The sequence below is a fragment of the Bombina bombina genome, chromosome 3, assembly GCF_027579735.1.
Source record: "Bombina bombina isolate aBomBom1 chromosome 3, aBomBom1.pri, whole genome shotgun sequence".
In the NCBI taxonomy this organism is placed as follows: Eukaryota; Metazoa; Chordata; class Amphibia; order Anura; family Bombinatoridae; genus Bombina; species Bombina bombina.
In genome coordinates, this window is record NC_069501.1 from 857,554,367 (window position 1) to 857,573,103 (window position 18,737).

Consider the following 18,737-nt stretch of genomic DNA (forward strand, 5'->3'; position numbering starts at 1 on the left):
GGCTATTTTAAATTTATATTAATTCTAAAATTATATTCATTCGAGAAGCCAGGTAAGTGTTCAACTATAAGCAACATAATTTAGGTAAGAACTTACCTGATAAATTCATTTCTTTCATATTGGCAAAAGTCCATGAGCTAGTGACGTATGAGATATACAATCCTACCAGAAGGGGCAAAGTTTCCCAAATCTCAAAATGCCTATAAATACACCCCTCACCATACCCACAATTCAGTTTAACGAATAGCCAAGTAGTGTGGTGATAAAGAAAGGAGTAAAAAGCATCAAAGGAATTTGGAAATTGTGCTTTATACAAAAAAAAAAAAAAAAAAAAACACCATAAAAAAGGGGTGGGCCTCATGGACTCTTGCCAATATGAAAGAAATTAATTTATCATGTAAGTTCTTACATAAATTATGTTTTCTTTCATGTAATTGGCAAGAGTCCATGAGCTAGTGAAGTATGGGATAACAATACCCAAGAAGTGGAACTCCACGCAAGAGTCACTAGAGGGATAAAATAATAACAGCCATTTCACTGAAAAAAAAATAATCCACAACCCAAATATAAGTTTATTCTCATAAACAAAAGGAAAAACTGAAATCATAAGCAGAAGAATCAAACTGAAACAGCTGCCTGAAGAACTTTTCTACCAAAAACTGCTTGCGAAGAAGCAAATACATCAAAAAGGTAGACTTTAGTAAATGTATGCAAAGAAGACCAAGTTGCTGCTTTGCAAATCTGATCAACTGAAGCTTCATTCTTAAAAGCCCATGAAGTGGAAACTGTAGTAGTAGTAGTATGAGCTGCAATTCTCTGAGGCGGGGCTTTACACGACTCCAAATAAGCTTGATGAATCAAAAGCTTTAACCATGATGCCAAAGAAACAGCAGAAACATTCCGACCTATCCTGGAACCAGAAAAGAAAACAAATAGACTAGAAGTCTTCCTGAAATCTTTAGTAGCTTTAACATATTTCAGAGCTCTCACCACATCCAAAGAATGTAAAGATCTCTCCAAAGAATTCTTAGAGAAATTGTTGTCCCTTCCTTGTGTCCTAATCCTATTAATGTTAGAATTCACAACCTTAGGTAAGAATTTAAATGAAGTCCACAAAACTGCCTTATCCTGATGAAAAATCAGAAAAGTAGATTCACAAAAGAGCAGATAATTCAGAAACTCTTCTAGCAGAAGAGATGGCCAAAAGGAACAACACTTTCCAAGAAAATAGTTTAATGTCCAAAGAATGCATAGGCTCAAATGGAGGAGCCTGTAAAGCCATCAAAACCAAATTAAGACTCCAAGGAGGAGAGATTGATTTAATGACAGGCTTGAAACGAACCAAAGCCTGTACAAAACAGTGAATATCAGGAAGTTTAGCAATTTTTCTGTGGAATAAAACAGAAAGAGCAGAGATTTGTCCTTTCAAGGAACTTGCAGACAAACCTTTATCCAAACCATCCTGAAGAAACTGTAAAATTCTAGGAATTCTAAAAGAATGCCAAGAGAATTTATGAGGGAAACACCATGAAATGTAAGTCTTCCAAACTCGATAATAAATCTTTCTAAAACAGATTTACGAGCCTGTAACATAGTATTAATCACTGAATCAGAGAAACCTCTATGACTAAGCACTAGGCGTTAAATTTCCATACCTTCAAATTTAATGATTTGAGATCCTAATGGAAAAACAGACCTTGAAACAGAAGGTCCGGTCTTATGAAAGTGGCCAAAGTTGGCAACCGGACATCCGAACAAGATACACATACTAAAACCTGTGAGGCCATGCTGGAGCCACCAGCAACACAAACGATTGTTCCATGATGATTTTGGAGATCACTCTTGGAAGAAGAACTAGAGGCGGGAAAATATAAGCAGGTTACACAGGTAACCTGGACAGGTACCTGGGAAGTTAATTGTTTAGATGAGATGCCATCAGATCTATTTCTGGAAGACCCCACATCTGAACAATTTGAGAAAACATCTGGGTGGAGAGACCACTCTCCCGGATGTAAAGTCTGACGACAGATAATCCGCTTCCCAATTGTCTATACCTGGGATATGAACAGCAGAAATTAGACAGGGGCTGGATTACGCCCAAACAAGTATCCAAGAAACTACTTTCATAGCTTGAGGACTTTGAGTCCCGCCCTGAGGATTGACATATTCCACAGGTGTGAAACAAATGAACGGTTCTCTCTTCAACAGGGGCCAAAACTGAAGAGCCCCGAGAATCGCATGGAGTTCCAAAATATTTATTGGTAATCTCGCCTCTTGAGATTTCCAAACCTCTTGTGCTGTCAGCGATCCCCAAACAGCACCATTGGTTCAGCATACAAAGCTGGAGAGGTCTTATATGAAAACGAGCAAAGGGGATCGCGTCCGATGCTGCAGTCATGAGACCTAAAACTTCCATACACATAGCTACTGAAGGGAATGACTGAGACTGAAGGTTCAGACAGGCTGCAACCATTTTCAAATGTCTCTTGTCTGTTAGAGACAGACAAAGTCATTGACACTGAATCTATCTGGAAACCTAAAAAGCTAGTTGATTCTAGTGTGAGATTCTGCAGAACGTAAAGACTGAGCAAGTACCAAGATATCATCCAAATACAGAAACACCGCAATACCCCGCTCTTATTACAGAGAGTAGGGCACCGAGAACTTTTGAAAAAATTCTTGGAGCTGTCACTAGGCCAAAAGGAAGAGCAACAAATTGGTGTCATCTCACGCATCCAACCCCAGAAAACTGTTCTCAACCTTTAACTCCCTTCTACGTCCGCCTGCCCCCCCGCCCACTACCAACCTCACTGCTCAAATTATTGCTGATCACTTCAAAAATAAAATTGACACCATTAGAAAAGAGATATGCACCTCGCACCCCGCAAACCCAGCGATTCTACCCACCCCTTCTATTAACAAAAATCTATGCTATTTCCCTCCTGTAACAGAGGAAGAAGTCTCTGCACTCCTATCCTCGGCTCATCTCACAACCTGCCCACTTGACCCTATTCCTTCACGACTTATTCCCCTTCTCTCTGCTTCACTAACCCCTACCCTAACTTATCTCTTTAACCAATCCCTCACTGCAGGCACATTTCCTGACACATTCAAGCATGCGGCAATCATACCAATCCTAAAAAAGCCCTCGCTTGACCCCTCCACGCCTTCTAACTATCGACCAGTCTCCTTACTTCCCTTTACCTCAAAATTATTGGAACGACTAGTCTATAATCGGCTAACTCAATTTCTCACAACTAACTCCTTACTTGATCCACTACAATCTGGTTTCCGCCCTAAACACTCAACAGAAACCGCTCTTGCTAAAGTAACAAATGACCTGTTATCAGCCAAAGCAAAAGGCCATTACTCATTACTAATTCTTCTTGACCTGTCCGCAGCTTTTGACACAGTTGACCATCCCCTCCTCCTAAAAATACTACATTCATTTGGCATCCGAGACACAGCCCTCTCCTGGTTTGCATCATATCTTTCAAACCGCTCGTTTTCAGTTTCCTTTAACAACACATCTTGTGACCCTATGCCTCTCTCAGTTGGTGTACCGCAAGGCTCTGTCTTGGGTCCCTTGCTTTTCTCTCTTTATACATCCTGCCTTGGAAAACTTATAGCCTCCTTTGGATTCCAGTACCACCTATATGCTGATGATACCCAAATCTATCTTTCCTCTCCTGATATCTCTCCCTCTTTACTCAACCAGATTTCTGACTGCCTCTCTGCAATTTTCTCTTGGATGTCTTCACACTACCTCCAACTCAATCTGTCCAAAACTGAGCTGCTTCTTATTCCCCCCTCTTCGAGACATCCGACACCTGACATTTCTCTGATGGTTGGAGACTCTATTCTCAACACCTCACCCCAGGTCCGCTGCCTTGGGGTCACACTAGACTCAGAACTCACATTCAACCCACATATACAAACGCTTACCAAATCCTGCCGGTCACACCTACGCAACATTTCCAGAATTCGTCCCTTCCTTACTCAAAATACTACAAAAATACTTATTCATTCCCTCATCCTGTCACGCATTGATTATTGCAATCTTCTCTTAAATGGCCTTCCAAAACACCGCCTCTCCTCCCTCCAATCTATTATGAATGCTTCTGCTAGACTCATCTACCTAAGTCGACGATCTACATCAGCTGCTACGCTCTGCCAGTCTCTACACTGGCTCCCCATACACTCCAGAATACAGTTTAAAGTATTAACCCTAACTTACAAAGCACTCAACAGTCTAACTCCCAACTATATCTCCTCTCTCATCGTGAAATACTCCCCATCCCGTCCTCTTCGATCAAACTCTGACCTACGTCTCTACACTCCTGTTATCTCTACATCCCACTCCCGCCTCCAAGACTTCGCACGTGCTGCTCCTGTCCTCTGGAACTCTCTACCCCGCTCCATCAGACTGTCTCCAACCTTGTATAGCTTCAGAAGATCCTTGAAAACCCACCTATTCAGAGAGGCTTATCATCTCTCCTCCATCCCGCATCCGAACCAAGCTAATACATGTACATGAACTGCCTGACTCACTGCTGCAAATACAACCGATGTAACAAGCTACCCCAACCTTATGTCTCTGCACCCTAAACCTATAGACTGTGAGCTCTCCGGAGCAGGGCCCTCTTCATCCTGTGCTAGATTTGTTTAGTCTTGTTATGTTTTGTATTGTATCACAGATCTTTGTCATTGTATACCCCCATCATTGTACCCAGCGCTACGGAATTTGGCGGCGCTATACAAATAAATGATAATAATGATAATAATAATAATGCTAGTCTACAAAAGAGAATCTCAGGAACTGATAGTGATCTGGATGAAATGGAATATGAAGATATGCATCCTGTAAGTCTATTGTGGACATATAATGCCCTTGCTGAACAAAAGGCAGAATAGTCCTTATATAGTCACCATTTTGAAAGTTGGTACTCTTACATATCGATTTAAAATTTTTAGATCCAAAACTGGTCTGAATGAATTTTCTTTCTTTGGGACAATGAATAGATTTGAATAAACCCCAGACCCGGTTCCTAAAACGGAACTGGCATGATTACCCCTGATAACTCCAGGTCTAAAACACACTTCCGGAAAGCACAAGTCTTTACTGGGTTTGCAGGGATGCCTGAGAGAAAAAAAATCTTACAAGTCTTACTCTGAATCCTATTCTGTACCCCTGAGAAACAATATTCTGAATCCAATGATTTTGGACTGAATTGATCCAAACATGTTTGAAAAATCTTAATCTGCACCCTAAAAGCTGAGCTGGAATGAGGGCCGCACCTTCAAGCGGACTTGGGGGCTGGATTTGATCTCTTAATTGGCTTGGATTTATTCCAATTCGAGGAAGGCTTCCAATTGGAAACAGATTCCTTGGGGGAGGGATTAGGTTTCTGTTCCTTATTTTGTCGAAAGGAACGAAAACGGTTAGAAGCTTTAGATGTCCCCTTAGGTCTTTTATCCTGAGGCAAAAAAAACTCCCTTCCCCCCCAGTGGCAGTTGAAATTATTGAATCCAACTGAGAACCAAATAACTTATTACCTTGGAAAGAGAGAGATAGCAATCTGGACTTAGAAGTCATGTCAGCATTCCAAGATTAAAGCCACAAAGCTCTTCTAGCTAAAAAAGCTAAAGACAGATTTAACATCAATTTTGATGATATCAAAAATGGCATCACAAACAAAATTATTAGCATGTTGAATCAAGTTAACAATGCAAGACAAATCATGATCAAATACTTGTATATGGTAGGTTTGTTAGTTGGCAAGAACTGTCACTTCTAAGTACAGTGTACACCCACCCTGTCACTTGTAATGATCAAATACTTGTTGCGCTAAAGTTTCCAATCAAAAAGTTGAAGCAGCTGCAACATCAGCCAAAGAAATTGCAGGCCTGAGAAGATGACCTGAATATAAATAGGCCTTCCTTAGTACTTCTTTTAAAGATCCTTTAGATAGGAAACTTGAATCTTATCTATCTTCCGTAGGAATAGTAGTACGTTTAGCAAGAGTAGAGATCGCCCCATCAACTTTGGGGATCTTTTCCCAAAACTCTAAAGTAACTTCTGGCAAAGGATACCATTTTTTAAACCTTGAAGAAGGAATAAAAGTACCACCAGACTTATTCCATTCCTTATAAATCATATCAGAAATAGCACCAGGAACTGGAAAAACCTCTGGAATAACCACAGGAGGTTTATAAACAGAATTTAAACGTTTACTAGTTTTAATATCAAGAGGACTAGTTTCCTCCATATGCAATGTAATATAATCAACACTTCTTTTAACAAAGAACGAATATACTCCATTTTAAATAAATAAGAAGTTTTGTCAGTGTCAATATCTGAGGCAGGATCTTCTGAACCAGATAGATCCCCATCAGAGAAGGATAATTCAGTATGTTGCCGGTCATTTGAAATTTCATCAACTTTATGAGAAGTTTTAAAAGACCTTTTACGTTTATTAGAAGGCGGGATGGCAGACAAAACCTTCTGAATAGAATCAGAAATAAATTATTTTAATTTACAGGTATATCTTGTGCATTAGATGTTGAGGGAACAGCAACAGGTAATGAACTACTTACTGATGGATACATTCTCTGCATGTAAAAGCTTATCATGACAACTATTACAAACCACAGCAGGAGATATAACCTCCACAAACTTTCAACAAATGCACTTAGCTTTGGTAGAACTTATCATGCAGCAGGGCTCCAACAGTGATTTCTGAGACAGGATCAGATTGAGACATCTTGCAAATGTAAGAAAAATACAACATATAAAGCAAAATTATCAATTTCCTTATATGGCAGTTTCAGGAATGGGAAAAAATGCAAACAGCATAGCCCTCTGATAGAGAAAAAAGGCAAAAGGCATATAGGAATGGGGTCTTAAATAATGAAAATATTATATTAAAACGTCAGGAAATGACTCACTCGCGACACAGATGACGCAACCTTGTGAAGGATTCAGTGTCGACTAAGATGCCGTAAATTACAAATTTGCGTCAACTAACGTAACTTCGCGCCAAGAATGACGCAATAAAATTTGGCATTTTGCTCCCCTGCGAGCCTAAATCAGCCCGCAAATTTTAAAGACAGTCAATCTGAAAAAGAGACTATACCCCAGGTAAGAAATACATTTCTCCTAAAAAAAAGCATTTCCCAGATATGAAACAGACAGTCTGCAAAAAGAAATATACTGAAAACCTGAATCATGGCAAATATAAGTACAATACATATATTTAAAACTTTAAATAAATACATAAAGTGCCAAACCATAGCTGAGAGTGTCTTAAGTAATAAAAACATAGTTACCAAAAGACACCCATCCACATATAGCAGATAGCCAAACCAGTACGGAAACTGTTATTAGTAGAGGTAATGGAATATGAGAGTATATAGTCGATCTGAAAAGGGAGGTAGGAGATGAATCTCTACGACCGATAACAGAGAACCTATGAAATAGATCTGGCGTGAAGAAAACCATTGCATTCAATAGGCGATACTCCCTTCACATCCCTCTGACATTCACTGTACTCAGAGGAATCGGGCTTCAAAAATGCTGAGAAGCGCATAACGTAGAACTTACTTCACCACCTCCATAGGAGGCAAAGTTTGTAAAATTTAATTGTGGGTGTGGTGAGGGGTGTATTTATAGGCATTTTGAGATTTTGGAAACTTTGCCCCTCCTGGTAGGATTGTATATCCCATACGTCACTAGCTCATGGACTATTGCCAATTACATGAAAGAAAAACATAATTTATGTAAGAATTTACATGATAAATTTATTTCTTTCATATTGGCAAGAGTCCATGAGCTAGTGACATCCATACACTGAGCCACCGAAGGGCGAAAAGTAGAATAAAGAACACGGCAAGAATTTAGAAATTTTGATAACCTGGTCTCTGCCAGGTAAATCCTCATTTCTACAGAATCTATCAGAGTTCCCAGAAAGGAAACTCTTGTGAGAGGGGATAGAGAACTCTTCTCTTCGTTCACTTTCCACCCGTGCGACCTCAGAAATGCCAGAACTATGCCCGTATGAGACTTGGCAATTTGGAAATTTGACGCCTGTATCAGAATAAGTGACCCCAGAACCTTCGTAAAGATTCTTGGAGCTGTAGCTAACCCAAAGGGAAGAGCTACAAACTGGTAATGCCTGTCCAGGAAGGCAAACCTGAGAAACCGATGATGATCTTTGTGTATCGGAATGTGAAGATAAGCTTTAAATCCACTGTAGTCATGTATTGACCCTCCTGGATCATAGGTAGGATGGTACAAATAGTCTCCATCTTGAATGATGGGACCCTTAGAAATTTGCTTATGATCTTGAGATCTAAGATTGGTCTGAAGGTTCCTCCTTCTTGGGAACCACAAACAGATTTGAATAGAAGCCTTGTCCCTTTTCCTCCTTTGGAACTGGGTGGATCACTCCCATAACTTGGAGGTCTTTAACACAATGTAAGAATGCCTCTCTCTTTATCTGGTTTGCAGATAATTGTGAAAGGTGAAATCTCCCTTTTAGAGGGGAAGCTTTGAAGTCCAGAAGATATCCCTGGGATACAATTTCCAACGCCCAGGGATCCTGGACATCTCTTGCCCAAGCCTGGGCGAAGAGACAAAGTCTGCCCCCTACTAGATCCGTTACCGGATCAGAGGCCAATCCTTCATGCAATCTTAGAGGCAGCAGCAGGCTGTTTGGCCTGCTTACCTTTGTTCCAAGCCTGGTTAGGTCTCCAGACCGACTTGGACTGGGCAAAAGTTCCCTCTTGTTTTGTATTAGAGGAAGTTGATGCCGTGCTCGTTTTAAAGTTTCGAAAGGCACGAAAATTTGTCTGTTTGGTCCTTGATTTATTAGACCTGTCCTGAGGGAGGGCATGTCCTTTCCCTCCCGTGATATCAGAAATGATCTCCTTCAAACCAGGCCCGAATAGGGTCTGCCCCTTGAAGGGAATATTAAGAAGCTTAGACTTTGAAGTAACGTCAGCTGACCATGGATTTAAGCCATAGCGCCCTACGCGCCTAAATAGCAAAACCAGAATTCTTAGCCGTTAGTTTAGTCAAATGAACAATGGCATCAGAATGAATGGCTAGCTTAAGTGCTCTAAGCTTGTCAAGTATATCGTCCAAAGGGGTCTCTACCTGTAAAGCCTCTTCCAGAGACTCAAACCAGAAAGCCGCCGCAGCAGTGACTGGGGCGATGCATGCAAGAGGTTGAATAAACCTTGTTGAATAAACATTTTCTTAAGGTAACCCTCTAACTTTTTATCCATTGGATCTAAGAAAGCACAACTGTCCTCGACGGGGATAGTAGTACGCTTAGCTAGGGTAGAAACGGCTCCCTCCACCTTAGGGACCGTTTGCCATAAGTCCCGTGTGGCGGCATCTATTGGAAACAATTTCTTAAAAATAGGAGGGGGAGAGAACGGTACACCTGGTCTATCCCATTCCTTAGTAATAATTTCTGAAAACCTTTTAGGTATTGGAAAAACATCAGTGAAAACAGGCACTGCATAGTATTTATCCAATCTGCACAATTTCTCTGGTACTGCAATGGTGTCACAGTCATTCAGAGTAGCTAAAACCTCCCTGAGCAACACGCGGAGGTGTTCAAGCTTAAATTTAAATGTTGCTATATCAGAATCAGGTTGAATCATCTTCCCTGAGTCAGAAACATCACCCACAGAAAGAAGCTCTCCTTCCTCAGCTTCTGCATATTGTGAGGGGGTATCAGACATAGCTACTAAAGCGTCAGATTGCTCTGTATTCCTTCTAACCCCAGAGCTGTCTCACTTTCCTCGTAACCCAGGTAGTCTGGATAAAACCGCTGACAGTGTATTATCCATGACTGCCGCCATGTCTTGTAAAGTAAACGCCATGGGCGCGCTAGATGTACTTGGCGCCACTTGAGCGTGAGTCCCGTGAGCGAGAGTCAAAAGCTCTAACACGTGGGGCGAGTTAGTCGGCATAACTTACCCCTTGTCAGATTCCTCTGGTGATAAATCTTTTAAAGACAGAATATGGTCTTTATAACTTAAAGTGAAATCAGTACATTTGGTACACATTCTAAGAGGGGGTTCCACCATGGCTTCTAAACATAATGAACAAGGAGTTTCCTCTATGTCAGACATGTTTAAACAGACTAGCAAGCTTGGAAAACACTTTACAGAAAGTTAACAAGCAAAAAATAAAAACGGTACAGTGCCTTTAAGAAAAATAAAAAAGGGCAGAATTTGAAAAACAGTGAAAAAGCGCAGTAAATCAAACGAAATTTGTACAGTGTGTATAATAGGCTAACAGAGCATTGCACCCACTTGCAAATGGATGATTAACCCCTTAGTTTAAAAAACGGATCAAAAAAACGAAATAGACTTTTTTAACAGTCACAACCAACTGCCACAGCTCTGCTGTGGCCCTACCTTGCCATACCAACGACTTTGGAAAGCACCAAAACCCTTCAGAGAGGTCCTAAGCATTCAGGGAACTCCTTCAGGAAAACTATGTCTCAGTCTGCAAAAGTTAATGCGCATCTAGGCGCGAAATTAGGTCCCTCCCACTTCCTGTCTACACAGTGAGAGGCCTAATAAAAACAAAATTTATGCTTACCTGATAAATTCCTTTCTCCTGTAGTGTGGTCAGTCCACGGGTCATCATTACTTCTGGGATATTAACTCCTCCCCAACAGGAAGTGCAAGGGGATTCACCCAGCAGAGCTGCTATATAGCTCCTCCCCTCTACGTCACACCCAGTCATTCGACCGAGAACCAACGAGAAAGGAGAAGCCAAAGGGTGCAGTGGTGACTGGAGTATAATTTAAAAATTTAAACCTGCCATAAAAACAGGGCGGGCCGTGGACTGACCACACAACAGGAGAAAACAAAATTTATGCTTACCTGATAAATTCCTTTCTCCTGTAAAGTGTGGTCAGTCCACGGGTCATCATTACTTCTGGGATACCAATACCAAAGCTAAAGTACACGGATGACGGGAGGGACAGGCAGGCTCTTTATACGGAAGGAACCACTGTCTGAAGAACCTTTCTCCCAAAAACAGCCTCCGAAGAAGCAAAAGTGTCAAATTTGTAAAATTTGGAAAAAGTATGAAGAGAAGACCAAGTTGCAGCCTTGCAAATCTGTTCAACAGAGGCCTCATTCTTAAAGGCCCAAGTGGAAGCCACAGCTCTAGTAGAATGAGCTGTAATTCTTTCAGGAGGCTGCTGTCCAGCAGTCTCATAGGCTAAACGTATTATGCTACGAAGCCAAAAAGAGAGAGAGGTAGCCGAAGCTTTTTGACCTCTCCTCTGACCAGAATAAACGACAAACAGGGAAGACGTTTGTCGAAAATCCTTAGTTGCCTGTAGATAAAATTTCAGGGCACGGACTACATCTAGATTGTGTAGAAGACGTTCCTTCTTCGAAGAAGGATTAGGACACAAAGATGGAACAACAATCTCTTGATTGATATTCCTGTTAGTGACCACCTTAGGTAAGAACCCAGGTTTAGTACGCAGAACTACCTTGTCTGAATGAAAAATCAGATAAGGAGAATCACAATGTAAGGCAGATAACTCAGAGACTCTTCGAGCCGAGGAAATAGCCATTAAAAACAGAACTTTCCAAGATAACAGCTTGATATCAATGGAATGAAGGGGTTCAAACGGAACACCCTGTAAAACATTAAGAACTAAGTTCAAACTCCATGGTGGAGCAACAGTTTTAAACACAGGCTTGATCCTAGCTAAGGCCTGACAAAAAGCTTGAACGTCCGGAACCTCTGACAGACGTTTGTGCAAAAGAATGGACAGAGCTGAAATCTGTCCCTTTAAGGAACTAGCGGATAAACCCTTTTCTAAACCTTCTTGTAGAAAAGACAATATCCTAGGAATCCTAACCTTACTCCATGAGTAACTCTTGGATTTGCACCAATATAAGTATTTACGCCATATTTTATGGTAAATCTTTCTGGTAACAGGCTTCCTAGCCTGTATTAAGGTATCAATTACTGACTCAGAAAAACCACGTTTTGATAAAATCAAGCGTTCAATTTCCAAGCAGTCAGCTTCAGAGAAATTAGATTTTGATGTTTGAAAGGACCCTGAATCAGAAGGTCCTGTCTCAGAGGCAGAGACCAAGGTGGATAGGATGACATGTCCACTAGATCTGCATACCAAGTCCTGCGTGGCCACGCAGGCGCTATTAGAATCACCGATGCTCTCTCCTGTTTGATTCTGGCAATCAATCGAGGAAGCATCGGGAAGGGTGGAAACACATAAGCCATCCCGAAGGTCCAAGGTGCTGTCAAAGCATCTATCAGAACCGCTCCCGGATCCCTGGATCTGGACCCGTAACAAGGAAGCTTGGCGTTCTGTCGAGACGCCATGAGATCTATCTCTGGTTTGCCCCAACGTCGAAGAATTTGGGCAAAGACTTGCGGATGAAGTTCCCACTCCCCCGGATGAAAAGTCTGACGACTTAGGAAATCCGCCTCCCAGTTCTCCACTCCCGGGATGTGGATTGCTGACAGGTGGCAAGAGTGAGACTCTGCCCAGCGAATTATCTTTGATACTTCCATCATTGCTAGGGAGCTTCTTGTCCCTCCCTGATGGTTGATGTAAGCTACAGTCGTGATGTTGTCCGACTGAAACCTGATGAACCCCCGAGTTGTTAACTGGGGCCAAGCCAGAAGGGCATTGAGAACTGCTCTCAATTCCAGAATGTTTATTGGCAGGAGACTCTCCTCCTGATTCCATTGTCCCTGAGCCTTCAGAGAATTCCAGACAGCGCCCCAACCTAGTAGGCTGGCGTCTGTTGTTACAATTGTCCAATCTGGCCTGCTGAATGGCATCCCCCTGGACAGATGTGGCCGAGAAAGCCACCATAGAAGAGAATTTCTGGTCTCTTGATCCAGATTCAGAGTAGGGGACAAGTCTGAGTAATCCCCATTCCACTGACTTAGTATGCACAATTGCAGCGGTCTGAGATGTAGGCGTGCAAAGGGTACTATGTCCATTGCCGCTACCATCAAGCCGATTACCTCCATGCATTGAGCCACTGACGGGTGTTGAATGGAATGAAGGACACGGCATGCATTTTGAAGCTTTGTTAACCTGTCTTCTGTCAGGTAGATCTTCATTTCTACAGAATCTATAAGAGTCCCCAAGAAGGGAACTCTTGTGAGTGGAAAGAGAGAACTCTTCTTTTCGTTCACCTTCCATCCATGCGACCTTAGAAATGCCAGTACTAACTCTGTATGAGACTTGGCAGTTTGAAAGCTTGAAGCTTGTATCAGAATGTCGTCAAGGTACGGAGCTACCGAAATTCCTCGCGGTCTTAGTACCGCCAGAAGAGCACCCAGAACCTTTGTGAAGATTCTTGGAGCCGTAGCTAATCCGAATGGAAGAGCTACAAACTGGTAATGCCTGTCTAGGAAGGCAAACCTTAGATACCGGTAATGATCCTTGTGAATCGGTATGTGAAGGTAAGCATCCTTTAAATCCACTGTGGTCATGTACTGACCCTTTTGGATCATGGGTAGAATTGTCCGAATAGTTTCCATTTTGAACGATGGAACTCTTAGGAATTTGTTTAGGATCTTTAAATCCAAGATTGGCCTGAAAGTTCCCTCTTTTTTGGGAACCACAAACAGATTTGAGTAAAACCCTTGTCCGTGTTCCGACCGCGGAACCGGATGGATCACTCCCAATAGTAAAAGATCTTGTACACAGCGTAGAAACGCCTCTTTCTTTATTTGGTTTGTTGACAACCTTGACAGATGAAATCTCCCTTTTGGGGGAGAGGATTTGAAGTCACGAAGATATCCCTGAGATATGATCTCTAACGCCCAGGGATCCTGGACATCTCTTGCCCAAGCCTGGGCGAAGAGAGAAAGTCTGCCCCCCACTAGATCCGTTCCCGGATCGGGGGCCCTCAATTCATGCTGTCTTAGGGGCAGCAGCAGGTTTCCTGGCCTGCTTGCCCTTGTTCCAGGACTGGTTAGGTCTCCAGCCTTGTCTGTAGCGAGCAACAGCTCCTTCCTGTTTTGGTGCAGAGGAAGTTGATGCTGCTCCTGCTTTGAAATTACGAAAGGAACGAAAATTAGACTGTCTAGCCTTAGGTTTGGCTCTGTCTTGAGGCAGGGCATGGCCTTTACCTCATGTAATGTCAGCGATAATTTCTTTCAACCCGGGCCCGAATAAGGTCTGCCCTTTGAAAGGTATGTTAAGTAATTTAGATTTAGAAGTAACGTCAGCTGACCAGGATTTTAGCCACAGTGCTCTGCGTGCCTGAATGGCGAATCCGGAATTCTTAGCCGTAAGTTTAGTTAAATGTACTACGGCATCCGAAATAAATGAATTAGCTAGCTTAAGAGTCTTAAGCTTGTTTGAAATCTCATCTATAGTTATTGAATCAAGAGTCTCTTCCAGGGACTCGGACCAAAAAGCGGCCGCGACAGACGCAATACATGCAAGGGGTTGCAATATAAAACCTTGTTGAACAAACATTTTCTTAAGGTAACCCTCTAATTTTTTATCCATTGGATCTGAAAAGGCACAGCTATCCTCCACCGGGATAGTGGTACGCTTAGCCAGAGTAGAAACCGCTCCCTCCACCTTAGGGACCGTCTGCCATAAGTCCCGTGTGGTGGCGTCTATTGGAAACATTTTTCTAAACACAGGAGGGGGGGAAAAGGGTACACCGGGCCTATCCCACTCCTTAGTAATTATCTCTGTAAGCCTCTTAGGTATAGGAAATACGTCAGTACTCGCCGGTACCGCATAGTATCTATCCAGCCTACATAATTTCTCTGGGATTTCAACGGTGTTACAATCATTCAGAGCTGCTAATACCTCCCCTAACAGTACACGGAGGTTTTCGAGTTTAAACTTAAAATTAGAAATGTCTGAATCCATTCTATTGGGATCAGAACCGTCACCTGCAGATTGAAGCTCTCCGTCCTCATGTTCAGCATACTGTGACCCAGTATCAGACATGGCCCTATTATCAACAGCGCACTCTGTTCTCACCCCAGAGTGATCACGCTTACCTCTTAGTTCTGGTAATTTAGCCAAAACTTCAGTCATAACATTAGCCATATCCTGTAATGTGATTTGTAATGGACGCCCTGATGTACTCGGCGCTACAATATCACGCACCTCCCGAGCGGGAGATGCAGGTACTGACACGTGAGGCGAGTTAGTCGGCATAACTCTCCCCTCGTTGTTTGGTGAAATATGTTCAATTTGTACAGATTGACTTTTATTTAAAGTAGCATCAATGCAATTAGTACATAAATTTCTATTGGGCTCCACTTTGGCTTTAGCACATATAGCACAGAGATATTCCTCTGAATCAGACATGTTTAACACACTAGCAAATAAACTAGCAACTTGGAAATACTTTTCAAAGCAATTTACAAATAATATGAAAACGTACTGTGCCTTTAAGAAGCACAGAAAAAAGTTATGACAGTTGAGAAATAATAAACTTGAGAAACTATAACATCAAATTCTTTCCGGTAAAAACACAATTTTAGCAAAGGATTGCCCCCATTAGCAATGGATAACTAACCCTGAACAGCAGAAAAAAAGTACAGAAATAAACGTTTTTTATCACAGTACTGCTGTGAGTGATTACCTCCCTCAAAATAAGTTTTGAAGACCCCTGAGCTCTGTAGAGACGAACCGGATCATGCAGGGAAGACAAGAAACTTCTGACTGAATTTTTTGATGCGTAGCAAAAGCGCCAAAATAGGCCCCTCCCCCTCACACACAACAGTGAGGGAGATCAGTAAACTGTCTTAAATTAAATAAAACGACTGCCAAGTGGAAAAAAACAGTGCCCAAAACATTTTTTCACCCAGTACCTCAGAAAATTAAACGATTTAACATGCTAGCAAAAACGTTTAACATCAAATAAATAAAATGTCATTAGAAAGCCTGTTGCTAGTCACTGCAATTAGGCTAAAGTCTTATGCATACAGTATTATCCCAGTGAAGTGCCATTCCCCAGAATACTGAAGTGTAAATATACATACATGGCAGCCTGATACCAGTTGCTACTACTGCATTTAAGGCTGAGCTTACATTATATCGGTATGGCAGAATTTTCTCAGTCAATTCCATTGTCAGAAAATAATATGCTGCTACATACCTCTTTGCAGATTAACCTGCCCGCTGTCCCCTGATCTGAAGTTTACCTCACTCCTCAGATGGCCGAGAACAGCAATATGATTTTAACTACGCCGGCTAAAATCATACAAAAAACTCAGGTAGATTCTTCTTCAAATTCTACCAGAGAAGGAACAACACACTCCGGTGCTGTTATAAAAACAGAATTTATGTTTACCTGATAAATTTCTTTCTCCAACGGTGTGTCCGGTCCACGGCGTCATCCTTACTTGTGGGATATTCTCTTCCCCAACAGGAAATGGCAAAGAGCCCAGCAAAGCTGGTCACATGATCCCTCCTAGGCTCCGCCTACCCCAGTCATTCGACCGACGTTAAGGAGGAATATTTGCATAGGAGAAACCATATGGTACCGTGGTGACTGTAGTTAAAGAAAATAAATTATCAGACCTGATTAAAAAACCAGGGCGGGCCGTGGACCGGACACACCGTTGGAGAAAGAAATTTATCAGGTAAACATAAATTCTGTTTTCTCCAACATAGGTGTGTCCGGTCCACGGCGTCATCCTTACTTGTGGGAACCAATACCAAAGCTTTAGGACACGGATGAAGGGAGGGAGCAAATCAGGTCACCTAAATGGAAGGCACCACGGCTTGCAAAACCTTTCTCCCAAAAATAGCCTCAGAAGAAGCAAAAGTATCAAACTTGTAAAATTTGGTAAAAGTGTGCAGTGAAGACCAAGTCGCTGCCCTACATATCTGATCAACAGAAGCCTCGTTCTTGAAGGCCCATGTGGAAGCCACAGCCCTAGTGGAATGAGCTGTGATTCTCTCGGGAGGCTGCCGTCCGGCAGTCTCGTAAGCCAATCTGATGATGCTTTTAATCCAAAAAGAGAGAGAGGTAGAAGTTGCTTTTTGACCTCTCCTTTTACCTGAATAAACAACAAACAAGGAAGATGTTTGTCTAAAATCCTTTGTAGCATCTAAATAGAATTTTAGAGCGCGAACAACATCCAAATTGTGCAACAAACGTTCCTTCTTTGAAACTGGTTTCGGACACAGAGAAGGTACGATAATCTCCTGGTTAATGTTTTTGTTAGAAACAACTTTTGGAAGAAAACCAGGTTTAGTACGTAAAACCACCTTATCTGCATGGAACACCAGATAAGGAGGAGAACACTGCAGAGCAGATAATTCTGAGACTCTTCTAGCAGAAGAAATCGCAACTAAAAACAAAACTTTCCAAGATAATAACTTAATATCAACGGAATGTAAGGGTTCAAACGGAACCCCCTGAAGAACTGAAAGAACTAAATTGAGACTCCAAGGAGGAGTCAAAGGTTTGTAAACAGGCTTGATTCTAACCAGAGCCTGAACAAAGGCTTGAACATCTGGCACAGCTGCCAGCTTTTTGTGAAGTAATACCGACAAGGCAGAAATCTGTCCCTTCAGGGAACTTGCAGATAATCCTTTTTCCAATCCTTCTTGAAGGAAGGATAGAATCCTAGGAATCTTAACCTTGTCCCAAGGGAATCCTTTAGATTCACACCAACAGATATATTTTTTCCAAATTTTGTGGTAAATCTTTCTAGTTACAGGCTTTCTGGCCTGAACAAGAGTATCGATAACAGAATCTGAGAATCCTCGCTTCGATAAAATCAAGCGTTCAATCTCCAAGCAGTCAGCTGGAGTGAAACCAGATTCGGATGTTCGAACGGACCCTGAACAAGAAGGTCTCGTCTCAAAGGTAGCTTCCAAGGTGGAGCCGATGACATATTCACCAGATCTGCATACCAAGTCCTGCGTGGCCACGCAGGAGCTATCAAGATCACCGACGCCCTCTCCTGATTGATCCTGGCTACCAGCCTGGGGATGAGAGGAAATGGCGGGAACACATAAGCTAGTTTGAAGGTCCAAGGTGCTACTAGTGCATCCACTAGAGCCGCCTTGGGATCCCTGGATCTGGCCCCGTAGCAAGGAACTTTGAAGTTCTGACGAGAGGCCATCAGATCCATGTCTGGAATGCCCCACAGGTGAGTGACTTGGGCAAAGATTTCCGGATGGAGTTCCCACTCCCCCGGATGCAATGTCTGACGACTCAGAAAATCCGCTTCCCAATTTTCCACTCCTGGGATGTGGATAGCAGACAGGTGGCAGGAGTGAGACTCCGCCCATAGAATGATTTTGGTCACTTCTTCCATCGCTAGGGAACTCCTTGTTCCCCCCTGATGGTTGATGTACGCAACAGTTGTCATGTTGTCTGATTGAAACCGTATGAACTTGGTCCTCGCTAGCCGAGGCCAGGCCTTGAGAGCATTGAATATCGCTCTCAGTTCCAGAATATTTATCGGTAGAAGAGATTCTTCCCGAGACCAAAGACCCTGAGCTTTCAGGGATCCCCAGACCGCGCCCCAGCCCATCAGACTGGCGTCGGTCGTGACAATGACCCACTCTGGTCTGCGGAACGTCATCCCTTGAGACAGATTGTCCAGGGACAGCCACCAACGGAGTGAGTCTCTGGTCCTCTGATTTACTTGTATCTTCGGAGACAAGTCTGTATAGTCCCCATTCCACTGACTGAGCATGCACAGTTGTAAT

General features: G+C 42.4%; 1 protein-coding gene across 1 annotated transcript in view; it reads right to left on the reverse strand.

Annotated features, from left to right (window-relative positions):
• Positions 1 to 18,737, reverse strand: part of IPO5 (importin 5) — a 411,785-nt gene that overhangs the window by 289,142 nt on the left and 103,906 nt on the right. The window lies entirely within an intron of this gene.